The sequence below is a fragment of the Aptenodytes forsteri genome, unplaced genomic scaffold (genome assembly GCF_000699145.1).
Source record: "Aptenodytes forsteri isolate BGI_AS27 unplaced genomic scaffold, ASM69914v1 Scaffold9, whole genome shotgun sequence".
NCBI classification, from domain to species: domain Eukaryota; kingdom Metazoa; phylum Chordata; class Aves; order Sphenisciformes; family Spheniscidae; genus Aptenodytes; species Aptenodytes forsteri.
This window is the reverse complement of record NW_008796217.1, coordinates 530615-537905: the sequence shown is the minus strand read 5'-3', so window position 1 is coordinate 537905 and position 7291 is coordinate 530615.

Sequence of the window (7291 nt, the reverse complement as noted above, 5' to 3'; positions counted from 1 at the left end):
CCTAATAGGAGGAATTAAAGCCTTCATCACATCCCTACTGCTAATATCACGGACAAGACCCAAGACTTCACTGCAGGTGGCAGAGCAGGGGCAGATCCCTGCTTTTCTGTGCAGATAGTCCCAGAGTGGCTGCTCTGATAGTCAGAGACATCTCACAGCAAGAACAAGCAATATCCATCTTTTCACCCCACCCTGCGTGGGGTGTGCTGTGTGTTCACTGTATCACTACCTACCGCTTTATCTCCCAGCACCCAAAGGCAGAAGAACCACAGCTTCTGCCCAGCACTGTTTCAGCAACTGATAGCTGGACGAGAGCTGCTGAAAACTCAGCTCAAATAGGACCAAGACAGTGCTGGTGTCTTGCAAAAAGCAAAAGAAAATCCAATATATGTCCTTCCCCAGTTGCCAGCGCTGATGTAAGTCTATGAATGCCACCAGGTTTGCACCTTTGCTAAAGCCCAGCCTGCTCCTGGTTGTTCAGGTAGCAGCTGTTGGCCAGAACGTACCACCTTCCCCTCGTGCAACTGTGACTGCAAAACACCTGCCTTCCAGTTAGGAGGAAAGTCATATTTTCCAGTTTGAGGATGCATCTAACAGCCAAAACACAGGACCAAGTCAAGAGATCTTATTTCCAGCTTAGAAGGAAGACTGCTGAGCTGCCCTGGACCGTGCTGAGAAAAACCTGACTTCTGCACTGAGCTGCCTGCGTCTCCTCACCTGTACAACACAAACATTTCATACTGGTCCAGAAGGACCACTGCTGGTCTTATTGCACTAACGTCCAACGAATAAGGATTTCCCTGGGGAATTAAGGCTATGGAAATGTCCACGTCACAAATGGACAAAACAGTCGTTTTCAAGATCCCAATGCGCTTGCAATCTCAACTACTGGATGCAGGCACTACATCTTACAATCCAGTTCTTAACAACTGATGGGTGTGTACCTCTCATGAGACTAAGTTCAGTTCATGCAGCCACATGTTTCATGCTGTGTTTCTGGCTGGTTTCAAACCACTGTGTTTCTAGTTGGGAACAGCATATAGCAAAAGAGTACCTTGCACAAACTTGAAACTTTTCCTCTTTTTTCTCATATAGTGAACAGAAATAATACAGTTAAAGGGTTATCTTGATATAAGCAATTTGCATCCAAAACTACTGCCTGCTCTTTCCATACAGCCTCCAAAGGCTACCCAGTATTTTGGGAAGGGCAATCCCAGGCACTGGAACACATTTTGCAGCCGTAATTCTGTAGCGAAACAATTTGACAGGATAAAAATCCACAGTCCGTATCCATGAGGGACAGCAGACAGGCAGACAAGAGTGTGTGACAATTCATGCATCTCTTCTGAGCTATTATCGTCTCACCTAGAGAGCAGCTTCTAGAAATGCCCATATTGTAATTTTGCTCTGATTATGTGCACATTAACAGCGGGAATCAATACCAAAAGCCCCTAAAGGTAATGAAGTTAACAGATTTAGCACTTCAACAATGGTATCACTTTTTAAAGCATTTGTTTGAGGGACACTAGAGGTTCAAGTGAAGCAAGCAACAGCTGTAACCAACTTTAACACAGTGACCCTCTCCCAAATGATTTTACTTGCAGGGGTCCCATAAAATCCACCCTCATTTCAATCACAACTGTTAGCGCAGTGCTAGCAGCATTGAAAAAGCATCCTGCCATCACAGGGCAACTGGGTTTGTTTGCAAATGATTTTATGTCAGTGACCATCCAAGGCATGGAGAGCACAACGTACCAGCAGTCAGGCATTTTTGAAGGGGACATAGTGAAAGGATGAAGGGCAGAGAGAGGATCATGGCAAGTGATGGAGGCAAAAGTTCAATAATCCAGGCCACTGCCCAGACACACTAATTCAAGTTATTCAAAGCTCCCAGGAGTTTCCCTCCTCTGTTTACACTTCCCAGCCCCAGCAAACCAGCTGCTCCTCTCTCTGACCCCTGCGGTGATTATCAGGCCAGACTGAGCCAAAGCACACAAGGTGGTATCTCTTCACCATCATACTGCCACACCTTTCGTTTCTGTCCTACCCAGCCATTCCCTGAGATGACTTACTTATTTCAGTGCAGGACTCAATGCAGAGGCACCGGTACTGCAGCATACCTGGTAAGGAACGCTGCACTGCCATATAGGCTCTGCAGCATTGCTCTTAACACCTGCAGAGGAGAGAGGTTTCCGTTTTCTGTTTCTGCAGCCTCATCAAACTTTTCTGCTGTGAGCACATTACTCAATTCCAAAAAAGTATGACAAAAGCAAGATTGCTGCGTGAAGAAAGAGGGGGAGGAAGGAAAGACAGAGATGAGAAAGAAGGTCAAACCACACAAATGTAATTATGCAAAATCCAAAGAGAATGAACTAACTAGTCCCTGAAGCATCCTGGGTGAGAAGCATAGCCAGGACTGGGTAAGTCTCAGTCATCCATCTAAACCAATGCCTGGTCTCTGAGAGCAGCTACAGTCAGTAATACTGGGCAGACCATTGCCCTGAAGGCAACAGAAACCTCAGCTGTCTAGGTCCACCTCCACAAAAGCCAGACTTCTCATTTTATACAATCAAAACTTGGACTATACCCAGAGGCTAAAAAGAAGGGAAAAAATGATAAACAAAAGCTTTTTAGAACCAAATGTTTATCTAAGTGTGAAGTTTTCAATTACTTCTTCCGTCTCTGGAAACAGAGGACCTTATTTCCAGAGCTTGATATCAACTGGAAGTGTACGTGTCTCCCATTCTAAAAGGTCAGATTTCTTAAACTCCCAAAACAAAGAATCACTCTAGGCAGTACCATGTGCATCTGGATTCAAGCTATAAAAACTTATGCTCTTTCACATTTTCTTGAGCTCTTCCCCCAGGTTAGTTAAGGAATTCTGAATCATTAGAGACGAGTAATTTAAAGTTTTATGTGAAAGCTGAAATTTACTGCTTGGTGCTGGCTCTTGGCATCTCGGGATAAACTGAAAAGAATTCAGAGCATAACAATAAAATGACAGTGGATGATTACAGACAGGAAGGTGGGGAGACCGAACTATGGTATGTGGTATGATGCAGCATCACTAGCGATGGCATGAATGCGAGGGTGTCACGCCTTGAGGAAAATGAATTCATTAGGGTTAGAGTTACTCAGCACAATTAAGGAAGTGAATATTTAAGTACCAGGAAAAGCTTAGCTTTGTGAAGAAAAGTGATCAAAGCCATTTCCTGGAGCATACAGAGAATACTAGGCAAGTCAGTGGAGGCAGTCAGCATTTTTCTTTCTAATGACGAAGCGGCCTTTGATCCCCAAGCCAAGAGCTGATACATACCACCTTTTCCAGAGTCAGCGGCAATCCTGCCTGTGGCCAGTGATCCCAGGTAAGGTGTGCCTTATGCTGAAGATCTGAACTGAACTGAATTTCAGCAGAAAAATCAATGGCAAGTGCCGAACTTTTACACACACCATTGAAGGAAGGTATTCCCCCAACTCCACACTCTGTTTCCCTGTGGGTAAGCAATAGTTCACTCATTCTATAAGCCTGGTGAGAAATCAACATTGCAGATTATTTTTACAAGGTAATCTCGAAAGACTAAAGAAATTTCTTTTATTAATCAGAAGGTATGCTTAACAAAGAGCATGAATTGCAGCTTGAGTTCAGTCGGAGAGTCCTGTGGGAGACAGTTTCCAAACAGCAAAGAGCAGCCTTCAGGTGCAGTTCACCTCCGCTCTCTCCTTTCTCTATCCTGCAAGCAACGTCCCCCAGTTTGAGGTCAGTCCTGCTACAACACTGCAGCCAGGATCCCGCTGTGATGCTGTCCACACCAGAATGCTTTATGCTCAGCCAGGACTACAGGCAGTGGCAGCACAACAGACCGAGGAGCTATAGAGTGACGCTTTTGTCACCCCAACTACAATAAGCAGTACTGAAATAAGAGTTATACTCCCTTTATCCATGCTGTAAGCCCATCCCTAGCCTCCACAACCTTTAACAAGCAATGCTAACATTAGATAGAGAGTTTTGGCAAAGGATGAAATCTAGGAATTTTTTAAGATCAAGTTACACACTTTGACTGTAGGCTCAGCTGAGGCCAACTTAAACATGATTTAAGTCACCCAGCTCTGTGTTTTAAGGATTAATAATTTGAAGTTTGCAGAGGCATCATATATTTGCCCAAGTGAAAAAGTGCTATCACACTTTATATGTCAGCAATAATTCTGCTTGCAAAGTTCCCTGTTCCTGTAAAGTTTTAACCAATTTAGTGGGGGAAGCATAGACAAGGGCAATCTCAGGACACGCTTATTGCAAACACAAGATCCCAAGTGGATTTTCACAGGCTAGACCTGCATGCATGCATGCATGCATATCTGATCCAAAGTTGGCACACTTCACTTGATCTTAAACAAAAATATCACATTGCGAAATCACTATCTGGTGGCCATTGCATTAGGGGAGAGAAAAACTCAAAAATCTCAGTTCTCTAAACTCAGAGATTTCAGAGGCAGCACTGGAACCACTGCATATAGAAACCACAACGTGAGCGCAGGATCGACACCAGAGGAAAAACCCTATCTCCAAGCAGAAACCAAGTAATCCTAATCCAATTTATCCTAATCTATACAAAGCAAACAAGTGCATTTATTATAAAACAAGATAACTTGCCTGAGCAGTAAGGCAAGCTAATCTGTCTTTCAGTTGTTGGCAATCATGCTGTGCTTTCTGACCTTTGCCTGCAGAAAGCCAAACTTGTTTCCTACTTCTGAAACGTTCTCGCTGTCAATAACTGTGTAATTTGTAACACAGATCTAGCCCAAGGGCGGGGAGGAATATGTTGATGTAGACTTGACCTCTTGTGATGGCAATGACAGAAGATGTAATAAACCCAAAATTCCCAGAAAAGACTCAATTACCAACAAACCCCATCAGCTCCTCTCTCACAGCAAGATGGGAAAGCAGTTCTCCTTTGCTACAGTTTTAAGCTTGTTCTTTGGTGAATGTCTTATCTTCTCTCTGACTGTCTGAAACAAAAGTGTGTTCCTCATCATGAGGAGGAAAAGGCGTAAGATACTCGCTGTGTATGTTTACATCAGCATTGTATTACTAACACAGGCATACACCGACAAACAGAGATGACATACATTTTCCCTACTTTTGGCATACATCATTTACCCTATGCAGCACCAGAGTAGTTAACTTTGAGCAAGAGGAAAAGCATATTGGGGGCAGAATACTGACAGAAATACTGTTCTGGATGACCTGTTGAACCCTCTTGCTTCCCTTAATCCCCGAAAGGAGGCTTTCCCGTCTCTCGCTCCCCAGCTCTGTGCTACTGCTACGATAAACGCCACATTCCAGCACAATATTTTTTTTTTCATCATCACATAAATTTATAACTTAATGGCTTCAGGGCAGGAAGTCTTCATTTTGTGCCAAAAGAAAGCACATGTAAGCCTAGTTAGCTTGCATAACAGCAAATTTACTGTTCTCAAACGCACAACAGACAGGCCTTCTACAACCTAAGAAAAGGCATGGAGTGACCTTGACCACCACACTTACTAGCGGAGTCAAGTTTCAGCAAAGAAATCAGAAAGATGCTTCAATCCTCCATCACAGATCTACTCTCTGCTGAGAACAAAAATTCACCTAGTTTTCAGCTGGGGCAAATCTCACGCATTCAAGGAAAAGAGATTCCTTCAGTCTGCATTCACTTAGATTGAGGTTTGCAAAGTGTCATCCTTCTTCATAAAGGGTCATTTGGTTGAAAGTGCATATCAATGTGGCTAGCAAAAAAAAATAAATTAATTTTGATGGAACTGGAATATTTCTGGTTCTTAGTCTTCAAATTCTACCACGAAAACAGAAGACAAGTCCAGCTGATCCTACCACATCCACACTCAGGCACCAATGCTACAATGCCAAACACCAGCCAGTCATCTACACACGCACTGGTTGCCACAGACACCAACCCCCCAGATCTCATGGCATGAAAGTAAGCGCAAGGGTTCCAAATATGCCCCAGCATTTAAGCAATGCAAAGGAAAACAAACACATAAAACTTTAGATCAACTGAACCATGGATGTTTTTATTATGCGGAAAGGACTAATAACACTGCCCGAGTTCTGCAATCCAAATGGAAAAGCCAAGCATGGCTGCTCCTACTGCCACACATTCCATAATTCAAGAGCATTCACAAATAGTTTAAAAATAAAATAAAATAAATCCATGCCTATTCACTGAGACCCGACAATTTTTGACTCCCCTCTCATAACACCTATTGCCTAAAGGGGAAAAGCCGCAGCAATCTTCCAGCACACCAATAAATCCAGCCTCATGCACCACTCTCCCCCCATCCCCCTGCCACATGAATACATCACTTGCTTGTGCTTCAGCTTTTTCTTTGTTTAATTTTTATTTCCTACACTTTCCCAACTAACCAGAGAGGTGCAGCTGTTACAGCCTCTCTGAAAAAAATACAAGCAGGAAGGCAGCCCTCCTGCCTACACTCCCGAGCAAAACTTGCACCTGGCAATGTCAAGGTCATGGTTATTTTTCTCTGACCATCAAGTTTCCAAACTGTTTCAACAAACCACAGAGGGGTTTGCACCAGGCAAGACCTCATCCACACACCCCAAATTACAAGCCACCCCCGACTCCAATGCATCCGGCAGTGGACACCCCACAGGAACACGGGTGACACCAGACCCTCCCCCCCTCTGCAGCGTTTCTGATCCCACCACCTTTAACCTCCGCTGAGGAAACCCTGGCCACGCATGGCTGCTTCCAGTCTGCTACAGAAGTCAAGCGTCCCATGGCATGGGAACACCCAAAAAATTCAAATCTGGGCCTAGCGCGAGCAGGACAGCCCCTTTTTTTCTTTTTTTTTTGCATACGTTTTCATCCAAATCCCCCAAGTGTGATTTAATGCTGACACCTTTTCCTCCCAGGTCTGGGATTCCCCGAACTCCCCGAAGTGACTCAATAAAAGCAATAAAAGTTTCACGGGGACGTACAAAACGGGGAAGTTCGCTGGCGAGTATGACCTAACGCATCCAAAATAACCCCAGACCCCAACCCACAACCCCAGGGAGGGCAAGGGACGCGCCCCAGACGCGCGCTGCCACCCACAAGTGGCTTAAACGCCTCCTCCAGCGCTGGACGGTGACAATGTGGCAGCGCAGCTGGAAAACTAGGGTGCACGGCGGGGTCAGGGGACAGCGCTGATCCAGACTCAGCAAATACATATATATATATATATACACACACGTGTATAAATATATACATATATAAATAAAAGAAGATGAGGA